The sequence below is a fragment of the Octopus sinensis genome, linkage group LG26 (genome assembly GCF_006345805.1).
Source record: "Octopus sinensis linkage group LG26, ASM634580v1, whole genome shotgun sequence".
Classification (NCBI taxonomy): domain Eukaryota; kingdom Metazoa; phylum Mollusca; class Cephalopoda; order Octopoda; family Octopodidae; genus Octopus; species Octopus sinensis.
The window spans coordinates 10783544-10799517 of record NC_043022.1 but is presented as its reverse complement, the minus strand read 5'-3'; the positions used below and the strand labels follow the sequence as shown (position 1 = coordinate 10799517).

At 35.8% G+C, this 15974-nt stretch overlaps 1 long non-coding RNA gene across 1 annotated transcript in view; it reads right to left on the bottom strand.

Annotated features, from left to right (window-relative positions):
• LOC118768003 overlaps positions 1-13637 on the bottom strand; it is an 82254-nt gene extending 68617 nt beyond the window's left edge. Inside the window, exon 1 of the long non-coding RNA XR_005003926.1 lies at positions 13238-13637. This is a non-coding gene — a long non-coding RNA (uncharacterized LOC118768003). The remainder of the gene's footprint in view (positions 1-13237) is intronic.
• Between the last annotated feature and the right edge of the window lie 2337 nt (positions 13638-15974).

Here is a 15974-nt window from a genome sequence, read left to right as displayed (position 1 = left end):
CTACAGCTGGATGCCCTTCCTAACGCCAACCACTCCGTGAGTGTATATATATATATATATATATATATATATATATAAACACGTGTATACATATGTGTTTATGTGTGTGTGTGTGTGTGTGTGTCACAAAGCATTTCCTGGCAATGAAATGCATTACTTCCCTATTCAATAGGATTTCAAAATTTGGGGCATTTGTGTGTGTGTGTATGTGTGTATAAACACCCACATACACACAGTTCATTTCTTTAATAAGTTTGCTCTGATTTCCTCCATCAAGTGTTGGTCAGGCAAAGTTCCACTACATCAGCCCCACAGTTATAGGTTTGATCCCATTGAGTGGTACCTGGGACAAATGTCTTCTACTAACGCCTCAAGAAGGGCGTGGACAAACCAAACCTTGCAAGTGGAATTTGGTATGTGGAAACTGTATCTGCAGTTCTCAATTACTCAATTTTTTGACACCCAACACCACCAGTTGTCCCTTGGGTTCCTTTGGTGGAGACCACTCGATTACATGTATTCAGATTAGATCTTAAGCTCTGAGGTTAACTTGATGTTTTGAGTTACATTGCTTCCAAATGCAACAACCCAAGAGTCCTGGTTTCTTCTCCCACTTAACCATCCATCTCAGAGCCCCTCCCTGCAAGATATCATGGGTCTTAAACCTTCCCCATCTGACTAAGCTAGAAAAAAAGAAAACTATTTAAAAATAGGTTTGTCCTTCCTGCATCTTTCCAGATTTTGTTCAACTCTGGATAACTTCACTTCAGAGAACCTTTCCACCCAGTCAACATGTGCAACCATGTACACATTTTTGTGCACCACACAAATACAAACATGTGCATAAATGAATACATAACCTCATCCATACATGCTTTATAGACATACATGCATACATACATACACATGTAAATGCATATATACACAAACATCTAGTCACAAATACTTTTGAGCACACAAATACATAAACACAGTGCTCATATAAGTACATAAGCTCAGACACATGCACCTCTACATACATAAATGCACACATGCAAAGATACATATGCGTATGCACATGCACACACCCTCACAAAGCTCTCCACCCCTGCCACTTAAATTCCTATCTTCTATCAGAATTATAAAAAGAAAATAAAACAATATATTTAAAAACTGTTCCTACTCCCCCACCCCCCGGCACCACACCCCTCTGCTCCCACACGTTTTATTTGCATATTTTATTACTGTTTTATTATATTTAGATTCATATCAGATCGCGTTCAAATACTACTAAAATAACAGAGACTATACTGAAACACATTGTAGCAGGCCCAGTGGGAAGAGATAACGAATGAGATTTATAATTAACTTCTTTTTTTTTTTTTTAATTTACTGTTTACAAGGTATGGATCAGAGACTAGGAAATTTAAGTACACAACCACAAGGTTTTTGCTGGGGGTTCAATCCCACTGGCAAAACAACTTTGGGGCAAGTACTTTGTACCATAGCACACACAGTTATGAAGGTCTTGTGGTAGACACAGAAACTATACAGCAACTTGTTTATGTGGGGCTCCCTGCACCCTTTTTCACTCTTTACTGACAGTCAATTATTTCCTTTTTAGTTTTGAATTGCATTGCTTAACCCCAGGTCAGTCTTCATCAATCTGAATTTTAGGATTAAAAGTCATTCCAGCAATGACCATCCCATCTGTATTACAGATCTCTCTAATGCTACATAATCCAATGCAGGACAAGCAACTATGTAAAGGTTCTCGTCCTATCTGTGTAGTGGTCATGGTGAGAGTAAGATTTGGCAGCATTTCTAATATCTAGCTTCACTATTACTTCCCAACAGGATTTCCATTTGTGCCTTCAGCAGATTCCACTCCGATTCTTCCAGTTTAAGGATAACTTCATCCTTTCCTGTCCTGAATCCACTGACTGAGCCATAACAGGAAAAAAAAAGTTGACCTCAGCAGGATTTGAACATACAACATAAAGAGTTGAAACTGAATGCTGTAAGTCATTTTGACCAATGCTCTAACATTTCTGCCAGAATAAGTCAAAACAATTTCTTACACAGACACAAGAGGCAGAATTATCTAGCCTCCAATGGGTTGGTGGAGGAAAATCAAACAAAATTGATTAAAAATTGAATGATGCAGGCATATATGTATATTGCTTCTCAACCACATGGTTCTGCCACCTCAGACAAGTGTCTTCTTCAAAGCACATGGGCCGACTAAAGCCTTGTTGAATGAACTTGGTAGAAAGAAACTAAAAGCAACCCATCATATATATATATATATATATATATGTATATATATGCATGCATGCATGCGTGTTGCGTTTGTCCTCCATCACCACTTGACAACTAGTGTTAGCCCTGTAATGTAGCAGTTCAGCAAAAGAGATCGATAGAATAAGTACCAGACTTCAAAAACAAACACTGGGGGCAATATGTTCGACTAAACCTTTACATGGCCGCAGTCCAATGACCGAAACAAGTAAAAGGTGAAAAGGACTAGCAACACATAACTATAAATATCCACAAATAATTACCATGTAATTACTCTTCAAACGAAGAAATAAAGGAAGAAACTAGACTAAAATAGCAAAAATAAAAACTCCTCTATTAAAATAGCATCCTAAATTATTTCCAATTCAAACAGACAATTTAGAAACCAGAATAAACAAAATAACAATTATGAACAACAATTGAAACATAAAACCTGAAGGGCCTGATAATCCTGGTTAAGAAAAAATAAAACCCACACTAATTAACCAAATAACCTCCTTGGCAGAAACTGTTTAATATTCATGAGTAAACTGTTTAACAAAAGACTGTAATTATTTGCACTAATTTGACATTTCATTCACATGATATTTATTTTAGGACCTCTGCAGTCTCAGTTCACCTTCGTCATTATACATTATTGCTAGTTGGTACAGTATTAACGAGAGACAAATTTATAATCAAGCAATTTCTCGAAATGGATTATTTTCAAGAATTAGCATCAGATCAATGGTCATCATTATCATCATCATTTAATGTCCACTTATCCTTGCTTGCGTGGGACTTGGACAGAATGTGTTGATGTGGAGTTTCTATAGCCAGTTGCCCTCATTGTTGCCAACCTTCACCTGTTTCACAGTAAGCTAATATTTCCCCATGACCAGATACGTTTCCACAAAAGACTGGAAAAACAAAGGATACCACTTGCTTCATGGTGACATAACTATCATGTGATGTCAAAGCAAGGAGAGACACTAACACTCACATACAATCATATATATGTACATTATACACATACACACACACACACACACAATTGGCTGCTTTTGGTTCCCATGCACTATATTTACTCACTGGGCTTTGGTCAGCCTAAGGCAACAGTAAAAGACACTTGCCCAAAGTGACATGCAAAGACACAAGACATACACAACGGGCTTCTTTCAGTTTCCATCTACTGAATCCACTCACAAGGCTTTGGTCAACCAGAGGTGATAGTACAAGACACTTGCCCAAAGTATTATGCAGTGGGACTGAACCTGGAACCATGTGGTTGGAGAGCAAACTTCTTATCACACACCCATGCCTGCACCTACGTATCATGATTGAAGAAAACAGAAGCAAAGAAATTCCATCCATGCCTATAGAATCTTTTCAGAGATAACTATGTTCACACTATCCAATGTGTCCCTTCCTACTTTTAAGAGAAATGCGATTTAGCTGCTGTTTCTAGCAGAAGTCCGTCAATACTTTACATATGTTTGTGGATTGAGCATTCAGTTGATCAATCAACTGAATGCCTACACATTGAATTTTATATGCAGGTGGCTGAATACACCACAGATATGTTTTATTTTTAACAGCCAGAATCAGCATGGCACTACATGTAACATGACTGGACTTTTGAATTACAAAAGTATGCAGACAGACAGACTGATAGACAAACAGACATATTTATAGAAGTAGATAGATAAGGCAAGCTGGCAGAATTGTTAGCATGTTGGGCGAAATGCTTAGTGGTATACGATCAACTTAACTACTCCTGGGTAAGAGCATAAAAATTGCATCCTCTGACAATCCATGCTAAGCCAGTATGGTAGAGTAGGCTTATCAAACCAGTATGATCTCAAGCTCAAATTCATAGTCTCCACATCAGACTGTGGTTGGGAGAGAGAACACGCTGAGGGCTTTAGTGGATTCAACATACCCAATCCAATATATATCATCATCGTCATCGTTTAACATCCATTTTCCATGCTGGCATGGGTTGGATGGTTTGACAGAGGACTGGCAAGGCAGGAGGTTGCACCAGCCTCCAATCTGATCTGGCAAGGTTTCTACAGCTGGAAACCCTTCCTAAAGCCAATCACTGCAAGAGTGTAGTGGGTGCTTTTTATGTGCCACCAGTATGGGAGCCAGTCAGGCGGCACTGGCATTGACCACTTTCAGCTGGTGCTTTTTACATGCCACCAGCACGGGGAAACAGTCAGGCAGCACTGGCATATATATGTGTGTGTGTGTATATATATATTATATATATATATATATGCGGATATACAGACTGTGTGGTTTAGAGAGGTTTGTATCTAATCATGCAATTTTGGTTTCAGTCCCACAGTGCCACACCTCAGGCAGGTATCATCTTCTGTAACTACAGACTGAATGTTGCCTTGTGAGGAAATTTAGTAGACAAAAACTGAAAGAAGTACTTCAGGTGTACATGTGAGTGAACACCATAGGCTCAGCAACAAGGAATGCAATCACAAACCTACAGTGGGGCAATGAAAATGCTTTGAACATCCTCCTGGAAAAATTCATCGCCAAAATGAATGAGCATAGAAATATTTTTTGGACCGCTATGAAACATTACTTTTTGGATTTGATTGATGTAATAATAATAATTATTATTATAATTAAGGCAAGCTGGCAGAATCATTAGCATGTTGGACAAAAGAAATGCTTAGCGGTGTTTCACCCATCACTTCATTCTGAGTTCAAATTCCACCAAGGTCGACTTTGCCTTTCATCCTTTCGGGGTCAATAAATTAAGTACCAGTTGAGTACTGGGGTCAATGTAATTGATGTAACTCCTCCCCACTAAATTTCAGGGCTTATGCCTATAATAGAAAGGATTATTATTATTATTATACTAGGTAGCAAGGTGGCAGAATCGTTAGCATGCTGGACAAAATGCTTAGCAGTATTTCGCCTGTCACTACATTCTGAGTCCAAATTCCGCCAAAGTCAACTTTGCTTTTCATCCTTTCAAGGTTGATAAATTAAGTACCAGTGAAACTCTGGGGTCAATATAATCAACTTAACCCCTCCCACCAAATTTCGAGTCTTATGCTTTTAATAGAAAGCTTTATTATTATTATTATTATACTTGTGTCTGTTTTGATATTAAGATAAAAAAAAAAAACAACCATGTTAGTAAAACAGTTTGGGCCTGGGTTTGCACTCACTAAGCAAATTTCATTCCCCTACTTATGGTGTGTGCACACACTTGTCAATGTTTGTTCAGCTACAGCCACAAATGCCATCATCTGCAGCTCAGGTACAAGCAGTGATGACATCATTTGACACTGGATTGTAACCAGTGACATTTACTGATGTTTCTTACCAACAAATCATCTGCCAGCCCTGCACAGATGAATTTCTCTGAAATATAAAAGAGCTTTTGTATGACAGAAAGAGAACACAGATGTAAAAAAGCTCTGCCTGAAATGTTTAACTTGTCTACGCCTGGAGAAACAGACATTGAAGAAATGAACAACAAGTACAAACTCACATGTGTGTGTGTGTGTGTGTGTAGGCATAGTTGTGAGGCAGTATGCAGCAAAACCACAGGATTCAGGGTTCAATCCTATTGCATAACTATCTACTGGCTCTGTATACAATACCTATAGGTGTGTGTGTGTGTGTGTGTGAACATTCAAAAAACACACAAATATGACCAGACCATCTGTGTTGATGCTTGAAGATGAATGCCTCAATGCTGATGGTTCTGGCCTGTTCAAGGTCTGCAAGAATGACAGTTATTATTATGCTCTGTATTCAGAATTAATCTCACTGTTTGTGGATGGAACTATTCCAGTTTTTTAACATCCAAGTAGCAAAAAGGTCCACACCTCAACCATGGAGTAAGATGGAAACGACCAAAGCTTCATATACCATGAGCTTCATGTTTCTAAGTTTCGGATTCCTGTTTCCAAAGACATGCTGAAAAGAGATTACCAAAAGCTCAGATTCTGAGGATGCTTCCACATCTACTTCCTCCAGTGGTGTGTGGTGGGGAGAGACAGTGATACTGAAATCTGAAAAGACTGAGTCTGAAGAAGGTTGTGGAAGTATTTGGGGTTTTCTGAATGTCAGTTGTCAGACCAAAGCAATTAAATGCAGTTTTGAAGTTGTTGATTGATTCCTACATTTCTTTGGGTGAAGGAATCAGAGAGAAAGTCCCCAGCAGTTCAGCAACACAGGTATGGATGGCTGTGTGGTAAGAAGTTTGCTTCATAACCACATGATTCTGTGTTCGGTCCCACTGTGTGTCACCTTGGGCAAATCAAAGCCTTGTTAGTAGGTTTTGAAGACAGAAACTGCAAGAAGACCAATACTGGATCTCTGTATGAGGGTTGTCAGGTAGAATTTAGTGGAACATGCTTCCAAAGTGCAGGGAGAACAAAGATGAGGTAAGTACACACTTCTGCTTCAAGCTACTGGGGATTAAAAATCTTCCAGTGTGTTGTTTAGGTACGTTCACCTGTCCAGTCATGCCATCTCAAAGTGCCCAGTTGAGCGTCACAAACAATCAGGACCTTCCACTGCATGGGACAGTGTCAAAAACTTTTTGGGGATCATAAAAGACCAGCAAGAAAGGTTTCTGTAGTTCTCCACATTTTCCTGCACACACACACACACATGCATATATACTCATGCACACACAAATACACATAAACACATGCTTTTATTACTCAAATTTCATTGTATGTGTGTACGTGTTTCATTTATACACAAAAAAGTTACTATGTCAGTTATTTCTAAGGGTTCACAACACCCTGGAGCAAAGGCATTTTCTGTTGCTCTCATCCTAATTAATGGGGAGCACAAAGCGCCAGAGGAAAGTGTGAGCTACTTAACACCTGTGCTTGTTGGGCAAACTGGCCTTCCTGTGCGTCGTCTCTGTATAACACACACAGAGACACCCGAGAAAACGTAAATTTCCGTTAGGAAAATAATATTAACCATATTGTGGTTAGTAAAATATGAAACTTAATTAAAACCATACTTTTGAAGAAAGATGAAAACGATCGTGTGGGGGGAGGGGGGAGAGAAGTAGCTATCAGCATCGGTTTGTTCGACTAAAACCTTTATACTTATGCCCCAGAATGGCCGTGAGTCCAATTGACCGTCATTGTAAGAATATGTAGGTTTAGCGATCGTGGAAATAAACCGACAAGACTAAATGAGAGAAAGGGAGCAAGAGGGAGAGAAATGGAAAAAATGTCGGTTAGAATGAATGAATGAGAGAGAGAAATGATGAGATCGGTTGAGAGATGGATGGGGGGGGGAGCGGAGGGTCTTCTCACGAGACAACTATTTGAGTTATTTTGTCAGTGAACGTCAAGCACAGCGCATTGAATGAAAATGTCGATGGAAGAGAGAGAGAGAGAGAGATAGTGGGGGGAAGAGACTGATTAAGTAAGGGGTTAAAAGGATAAATTAATCGGGAAGAGAAAGGGGTTAGTTCGGTGATAATGACAACTGAAAAGAGGTTTCCTTCACACAGCCCTCACCCCCCGCAGCACAATTATCACCATCATCATCATCGCCGTCATCGTCACTGCGTAGCTTATTTGTTTGCTTGATCGGCAAATAACAGATTCATGTAAGGAGTAGGGAAAGGGCGGGCTGATTCTTCTATGCGGTCGCACAATCTGCTAGAAATAGCAGCCGATTATGATCTTCCTCAAATTACACCTAACAGCATTTAAAAACAAAACAAAAAAGGAAAGCAAAAGAAATCTCATACACTGTAACCCTAGATTTACAAAAAAAAAAATTTTTTTAAAGGCGGGATGGTCACAGCTGGAAAACTTTCGATCATAAAGTCTGGATCAAGTTCTACGATGGTGTGGGTATGTGGCGGGGTGTTAAACATAATCTAGCAGATGACGAACGAGATAAGATCGCGGGTAGTATATATTAAACCTATGAATGAATGCTAACCAAGGAGGGAGGGAAATTTCTACGTGAGCAATTATCATGCTAGAAATAGCAGCCCAATAGCATCTTATTGTCTTGCAAAAGTAAAAAAAAAAAAAAGAAAGGAACCATTAAATAAATGGACAAGAGTAGAGTAGAATACATTTGATCATGGATTTTTTTTCGATCAAGGCTGACGAATGATTTTTGAATGTTTTTTTTTTTTTTTATCGACTGTCATGAAGTTTTAGAATAGCAGTCCCTTCGAAGTCCCACACACCTCGTGAAAAAAAGGAACAGTTGTTTAAACATTCATACATTTATCAAAACCTTGTAAGTGGATTTGGTAGACAGAAATAAAGAGTACGTCGTGTGTGTATGTGTATATATATATATATATATGTACTTATATGTGTGTGTGCTTATCTGTGCGTTTTTGTGTTTCCTGTCCCCCAGCACCAACGCTTGACAACCGGTGTTGGTTTGCTTACGTCCCCGTAACTTAACGGTTCGGCGAAAGAAACGATAAAATAAGTAACAAACATTAAAAAATAAGTACTTGAGTCGAATGTTCGACTAGAGCCATGATCAAAGACGTTCCCGCCGTGACTATCATGACTTTTGATGGATGGAGAGACATAAGAGGTACCCATATATATGACCTTCCCATTTTTTAGGAGTATAGGGTGTGTGATTTGAGGGGGATTTGGCTGCTTTTCTGGCCTGGGGAGCGACAAGGTAACGGTTTCTTTGGTGACAAATGTTGTCACATGGAGAAACGAGAAGAAAGCATCTGTTAACAAACATATTGTAGCCTAAGCACACCTTAATGTCTTAGAAAAGGACGCAATTCATAATGTAGTCCAGGGTTTACTTATGCCTACCTAAAGAAAACAAGACGGGATGGTCACAACTGAGACATCTTTAATCATAGACCTGATCAATTTCACTTGACCTTCGGCTAAATATCAAAAACATAAGTTAGAAATAAGCAGCGAAATCTCTCTAAAATCACCTTTTGGCCATCATAGATAAGGAAAGACATGTTCGACAATATAATTAATTGCAGATATACGAAATGACAAATTGGGTTCGGTTGAAACGACGTTGGTCATTGCTAAACATGTGACAAAATATATGGATTTTGAAGCGATCAAAAACCTGGAGGGTTTTCGTTTTATTATTTGCAACCAAATGAGGCCCTCATTTACGAGACAATTTAACATATGTTTGTGTCGACGTTACACCATAAGACAATCCAAAAGACCAAGTATTCGCTGTCACAGCAGTGCGTGTATGTGTATATATATATATATATATATACACACACGCACGTATGTATATGTATGCATACATACACACATTGTGTTTGTGTAAGGTTCAGTTTCAAAATACAAGTAGAACCTGTTTCAACGTTTCCATCGCAATAATAATAATTTTCCTTTCAATTTCTAGCATAAAGGCCCAAGGCCACAGAAATTAAATAGAGAGCTATATAGGGCTGTAGTCTTTATTGTATCCTTCTATATTGTCTCAATTGTTATATTTCTTCTATTATAATTCCTTTCACATCTAAAATGTATTATAGCAATATAAACTGGTCCTTGGTATTTGAGTGGTGGTACTCGCATTTTTTATCGATACCTGAGCGAAGGAGAGAAAGGCGCACACAAAAAGGCAAATATACACACGCACATATATAAGTGTGTTGTGTATGCATATTATACCGTGACGTGTGTGTATAATATACATATACATATATATATATCGTGTATGTGTGTGTGTATATATATATATATATATATATATATATATATATATATATATATAGTGTTGTGTATATATATAGTGTTGTATATATATATATATATGTAGTGTTGTATATATATATATATAGTGTTGTATAATATATATATATATAGTGTGTTATATATATATATATAGTGTTGTATATATATATTATATATATATAGTGTGTATATATATATATATATATATGTGTTGTATATATATATATATATATAGTGTTGTATATATATATATATATAGTGTTGTATATATATATATATAGTGTTGTATATATATATATATATTAGTGTTGTATATATATATATAGTGTTGTATATATATATATTATATATATATATATAGTGTTATATATATTATATATATATATAGTGTTGTATATATATATATATATGTTGTATATATATTATATATAGTGTTGTATATATATATATGTAGTGTTGTATATATATATATATATATAGTGTTGTATATTATATATATATAGTGTTGTATATATATATATATATAGTGTTGTAATATATATATATATATAGTGTTGTATATATATATATATGTGTTGTATATATATATATATATATATTATATATCGTGTTGTATATAGATATATATATATATATATATCGTGTTGTATATATATATATATATATTGTGTTGTATATATATATATATATCGTGTTGTATATATAATATATATATATATCGTGTGTATATATTATATATATATCGTGTTGTATATATATATAATATCGTGTTGTATATATATATATATATATATCGTGTTGTATATATATATATATATATCGTGTTTATATATATATATATATATTATATATATATATATATATATCGTGTTGTATATATATATATATATATATCGTGTTGTATATATATATATATATATATATATATATATATATTGTGTTGTATATATATCGTGTATAGTATGTGTATATATATCTTTGTGCGTATATGTACAATATTTATCATGTTATCTGTGCATAATAAACATTATATTGTTTGTCGTGTGTGCTTGTTATGTGTGTGTGTATGTGTTATCTAAGATGAAAATCAAATTATAATAGAACACAACGGAAGGATGAAATGTGTCTCGGCGGGATTTTAACGAGGAACGTAGAAGGCCGTACCTAAATACCGCAAGGTATTTATTTAATCGACATTCGGTCGTTGAACCAGTGGCACCGAACCACCAACCTATTTCCTATTTTGCCGGCCCTCAAAAGAATTAACGGTAAAAGACGACTTGAGAGGGATTTGAACACAAAGTAAAAAATAAATAATAATAGATAAGCGAGACAATAAATACTGGGGGGGGGGTAAGTATTCGATCAATCTATTGAATATCATTCCCCTTTTAGTAAATGAAGTTGATCGATCCTACGAGAGGTTGTGACAGTCATGCTTGCTCGCTCACCAAGACAACCACGATTGAAATCGTATTCAACGTGGATGAAGCGACAAATTTAATTTAGGCAATCAATCAACTAATTATCAATTGAACCACGCACGTTTGTAACTGGAAGCTGGCTGATCTTTATGAGAAGTTGTGATAATCATGCTCTCTCACCAAGACAACCGCAATCGTAATAACAATCAACGTGGGTGAAACAAAAATTTCATCAACCGTAAGCAGGAAATACGAAACCAATATTTCTAAAATGACAGTGAAAAACGAGTCTTAATGCCGTCTTTCTAGAAAGAAGGTCTTGAAATGATTCCTCAGTTTTCCAGATATTTTATAAACTAAATGTCCTGGTTCGAGTTGTCCTTAAGATTTTCGGCATACTCCAAAAGCAAGCGCAGTCGGTATACAGTAAAGTACAATACGTTCCCGCAATTTTTAAAAGCAATACGGCTTTTCAGTATTAGAAAGCTTCATTGATTTACACACACTAGAAAGTATGGCGACAAAAAGATGACATATGTAACATCATGTCTGGGGTTCGAATAACGGAAAAGTACTCAAGTCGTGGAGTTTATTTCGTTAGAAGTTAATGATTCTTCGACTCCACTACTCAGAGTTTCTCGACATTCGAATGTATATACACACACATTTTAGCATATATATATATATATATACATACATACATAGATGTGTAAGTGATTATGTAGTGAACAAAAAAAAAACACTCAGTTTCTTAGGAGATGTTTTAAGTATTATTGACAACGAAAGAGCAAGAGAAAAAATTCTTTGGCAGGGGAGAATGATGTAGCCCCCTTCTTAAATGTCGAAGCAGTTGTAACCTTAGAATTAGCATTACTGATTAGTAAACATTAAACATATTTTCCCATGTAAGTATATCAATAATATGAAGGGAGCTGTAGAGATTAAGTTGCACATTTATTCGGGTCTAGCCATGTATGTTCCTTCGTTTGCTGATTTCTATTTAATTCCCAGTTACAAAATGACACATACACTATAATTAGAAGTGTATTAAAGCGCTCAAGCTGGAGCACCACCTCAAACTCTCCATGTGTTGGGATTTATGTGCATATTTTATTCCCATAGGTTCCTTGACTATTAAATAGTTAAAAATGCTGTTGAGATGGAGATCGTCTTTCATGCGAAGTCGATACAATAAGAAACAGCAATCCAAGCACCTGAGGTAATCTTAATTGACTGGAATAATCGCTGACAAAAATATCCGAGTGATGTATGTTGTAAATCACTGAGGTGGACTTTGCCGTTCATGCCAGGTCGATAAAATAAGTAATAACAATACCTGGGGTCGTCTTAAATGACTGCAATTATCGTTAACAAAAATATCCTAATGTTATTGCATCTACGTTGGAAATCATTATTATAAATTCTGCTCAAATACCTTCGCTATTAACATTGCTTTTTATCCTTCCGACGATCAATAAAATAAGTAGTACCAGTCAAGCACCTGGGGTCGTTTTTAATTGAACAGTAACCAAACCATCGCCCACAAAAAATTGTCATGCTATTATCATCTTCTTCGATGTTAACAAACCCAATATTTATTATAATTGCAGTTCAAATAACATCGAGGTTTGACTTTTGTCTTTCATTATCACCTCACCCTACCTATCTAGAATGCTCGCCCTGCTCCCAGAAAATAAATATCAGTCAAATTACAAGGGATTGTTTTTAATCGACTGACCCCATATACACAGACCAGCATAAAGCTAAAAATTCTGTAACCATGTGTGGAAATTTAAGAAAATACGACGAATGTCGTCAACATACCTGTTATTGCAAAGAATAGCCATTGCGTTGAAGGAGGGTGGTTGTGGATGTCGTCGTTGTTGTCAGCAGTGTGAACATGAGTGGTGGTCGAACAGACAGACTTAGCTTCGAGAAGCGAACTAAGCGATATGTAATGAATGATATGGGGAGGTTAAAAATAAAATAGACACGTTTTTTTTGCTCGTTGTTGTCTAGTTCTTTGACTCATATAAATAAAATAAAAAGGCGTGGACAGAACCGGAATATGTTTTTCTCTCTTAGAAAGGAAAGGTGAAGCACTGACATGCACGTGTAGGTATGTATGAATGTATATGTGTATGTATGTATATGAATGTGTATATGTGTGTGTATGTGTGAGCGTATATACGTGTGTGTATGTATGTGTGAGTGTATATATGTGTGTGTGTATGGTATGTGTGAGTGTATATATGTGTGTGTGTGTGGTATGTGTGAGTGTATATATGTGTGTGTGTGGGTATGTATATATAGATAGATAGAGAGAGATATGAAGCGAAAGGATAAATTATATGGTTAACAGCTAGATAGATGTCTATACCGTAAGAAAGAAAGAAAAATTTGATGTGTTCGTGTTGTCCACCTGAGAAAAGATGGCTATAAGAAAAGAACAAAACCCACGATAGAATTTGACAATTAGTACATACCTACTTCTTTAAATAACAAGTAGACTTACTTATAGCTTGGCTAACTAGCAAGCTAGCTAGCTACTATACAATGAATGACCCACGCTATTTCACCTACCCCCACATTAACACTTCGACCACAAGGGAATTTTTTTTTGTTTTTTCCAATTTATAATAAGCGCGACTTACCTTGATTCTTTACAATGTTAAAAATATAATTAAAAAACATCTAAGGGAACTATCGGTTCATAACAAAGCAAACGCCATCAAAGACAACGGATTTCGTTGTCATTAGAGAAACAGAAAGCAGAAAAACACATTTTTACAGAATGGAAATTTTCTAAAAATTTTCAATATAATAGCAACAACAAAAACTAAAATCTAAAGAAAATAGCAGTAACGTGTGTGTGTGTGTGTGTATCGCTTAAGTTACACAAAACCCTTCAATTGAGGCAGCATGTTGGTTTTCGGTATTTGGTACTTTTATTTTTTTAACGTAATTCTTTTTGCCTTTAATTCCTGAACTAAAACTAAGAATTGGAAAAAATTAATTTAATATATCAAAATACTAAAAACTGTTCCATTTAACAACCTGTAATTGAAGTGTCAGCTTATAACATCTTATGTAAGACCTGGTAAAATTAAAGGTAACCCATGTGTTTTTGAATAAATCTACGGTGAGAAAATATTATAAAGCGTGTCTTTTTTATTCTTTCTCTCAAAACCCAAAACTTTTTTTTTTATTTTGATATAAATTTTGTCACAGTAACAAAATACGTTCTTTACGCAGTCTTTCGACTTGCTAGAAACAGCAGCCAAATATCCCTCAACTCAGATCCTGTTGTCTTATAAAAACAAAAATGAGGAGGGAAGAGGGCACATTGAATGATGTAGTCTTAGATACACTATGCCTGATAGTAACAACAAAGATCTGTTACAGCAGGAATGTCTCTGATCGTACGTTTATAATAATAATAATTGTGTACAGTGCTCAGGTGCACTACAACTCATCTTATCTGGCCTGGTGTTAAACTGTCATTAATTAACTCGTCTATTTCTTTACTCTGTCACTACATTCTTTCCTTGGTAATTAAACTGATTCTCGCCATTATTAAAACCTCTCGAATTCTAGTGACTTTTGTTTTCAATATTCACTAGTACACAAATAAATAATCAAGGAACCATCACCAAGACAAAACACCTTTATTTGTCAAAATTATCACCTTACATTTTACGTTCCAAGTTCACATCCTAGCGAGGGATGCATTTAGCCTTTCATTCTATTGAGACTACCGATAAAACAGATTAAGTACCTGCCAAACTTAAATGTTAATAATAAAGCACTTGGCATACATAACACCTTCCTTCCCTATGCGTGGCCTTATGCTTGAAATTCTTCGTACTAAACTATTTAAAAGACATTTAGATGAAAGTCTGGTTTTTAAAACGTGATAGAATCAACGAATTTCTGACATTATGGCTAGTTTCGTTTCGTGTTTGTTACTTCTTTTCATACACACTATCACTATTCCACTTTTTAGAAGAAATCCTAAGGTCCCCCCCCCTTTTCTCCCTCTCTGTCTCATCATGTTTTGTATATATATATATATATATATGTTTGTGTATATATATATATACACATAAAATAGAAACAAATATAAACGTTACAAAATTGGCTGCTCATCGAAAAATTTCAAGAATTGCATATTGATTTTTCTGGAAAGTAAAAACTGTCGTTGCTGCTGTTGCTGCTTGCTTAGCCTTCTCTCACTCATTTCTTGCCCCCAGGTCATCTCTGTTCGATTACACATATTAACCTATGATCAAAGACATTCCAAACGTGACCATACTTGTTTTTTAACAGAAATATGAAGGTTTCACATTATATAAGACTAACATTATTCCAATGGGCGCTTGTTTTTTTTTAATTAATTAAATTGATAGAGTAATTTGAGGAAGATTTCTTTGCTATTTCTAGCAGGTCGGTTGACCACTAAAAGCACTCTCTATTCAAGATACAGATGACCGATTGGAGCGTGTATATATATGTATGTAGGGCGGAGGAGGAAAAGAAATTTTAAGAATAAAATACGAAA